The sequence below is a fragment of the Haplochromis burtoni genome, unplaced genomic scaffold (assembly GCF_018398535.1).
Source record: "Haplochromis burtoni strain Fernald_Lab_line unplaced genomic scaffold, NCSU_Asbu1 Contig_96, whole genome shotgun sequence".
Taxonomy (NCBI): Eukaryota; Metazoa; Chordata; class Actinopteri; order Cichliformes; family Cichlidae; genus Haplochromis; species Haplochromis burtoni.
The window spans coordinates 620,630-622,219 of NW_024582457.1; the positions used below are offsets into that span (position 1 = coordinate 620,630).

Genomic DNA, 1,590 nt, shown 5'->3' on the forward strand with positions numbered 1-1,590 from the left:
TTTCCTGTTGTCATTCTTTGTCAGGAAGGACATGCAGCTCCTGCCACTGTGTATTGACAGGCTCAAAGCTTGGGTGTAGAGGCAGGTTATGAATGATTAATCACTGTCGGAGCCCGAGCATAATGCCGGTCTCTGGTATTGGGTCAAGCACACAAGCTGATGCTGTCTGGTCATTTTGGGATGGACTGGTTAGCTGTGCAGTTAGGCATGTAATCCCATCTACCAGTTGGTTAATTGATTACAGATTGATGCAGTTTGCCAGCTGCTGCTTGTCTTGTCTGAGGGGCTCGTCTCGACGTTGCCCTGCCCTTACGTGCCTTCCACCCTTTTCTTTTTTTGCAACCCCTCATACGATTGGCTTGTCGGAGCACCGATGGCTCAGCCATGCCCCTCTGTCAAAAGCCATATGTCACATCTGAGGAGCGATTGGTTTGCTCTGAGAGAATCATGCACCCTCAAAAATCCAGATCTCCTCATGGAGAAATAGAGATTAGGGAAGAAAGCGTATGCTTTAGTGCAAGCGAAAGTGTAAGACCAGGTTTAATCTACATTGAGTTAATAAATCTCATTATCATCAGGATCCACCTTACCTTAAACAAGCAGCTTAAATAAGATTACACTTGCTTTCAGAGGAAATGCTTTGTGTGCTAAACTTCTCCTCAAACACATGTGAGCGCTTATCAAATGTATTTTGTGACAGTTACTTACAAAACTGTGTTCGGCACATTGATGTTACAGTGCAATGAAGACAGTAACAATTATCAGGTTTAACGTATTTAAAAAAAACATCACGGCAATATTCATCACGAAATGAGCTGTAAGTGTAACGAATGCAGCTTAAAAAAAAATCTAAGAATAAAAAAACAAACAAAAAAACCCCACAAAACACTTGATTGTTTACTGCTTTACAACACCCACCCACACACAGCACCCAGTTAACAAGTAGGCCTGGCAGCTGGTCAGATGAGGCAGCGAGTATAATTGGGTCACGTAAGGTGAACATAATTTTATGCCTGTTTGAACTCTCATCCTCTATAATTGGACTGATTAGCAATGCTTAATTGGCTTCTGAGCTTTCCCATTTGCCTTGTATTTGGCATCAGTTTAAGCTAATAGGACTCCAATTAGAGCAGAGTCAAAACAGGCTCATAATCGTGAAAGCAAAAAAAAAATAAAAGTGGATTTTAAAGCCCTCTTAGATGAAAATATTTAAATGAACTGTAATCAAACAGACCCGAGAAGGAAATGGAGAAGATGTTTTTTTAGGTGCTGTTGAAGCTGTTCCAGCAAAGCAAACACGTCACCCATTTGAATAAATATAACTTCATTCTGAGAAGGAGAAAACTATTTTACAATGTGCAATTTTACATTAGCTGAATTTGTGCCTGCAGTCTTGTTTTTACTTGAATGCTCAGTAGTAATGGCTGCTTTTGTTGTATATGTCAGTGACGCATTTTCAGTCGTTTTCAGACTCATTCCTCTGGGAAACACTTCTTGAACTTTAGTTTGCTTTTAAGCAGATCGATTATCTCACCTGAAATCAAGGCACCGGTGAGCGCTGAACGTGGCTGTATAATGACTATGAGAAGA

At 40.7% G+C, this 1,590-nt stretch overlaps 1 protein-coding gene across 2 annotated transcripts in view; it reads right to left on the reverse strand.

Moving 5' to 3' along the window:
• mypn (myopalladin) overlaps positions 1-1,590 on the reverse strand; it is a gene marked incomplete in the record, with an annotated part of 19,489 nt that continues 17,899 nt past the window's right edge. For both annotated transcript variants that reach the window (XM_014335110.2, XM_042222838.1), the window contains 1 exon segment: positions 1-1,590.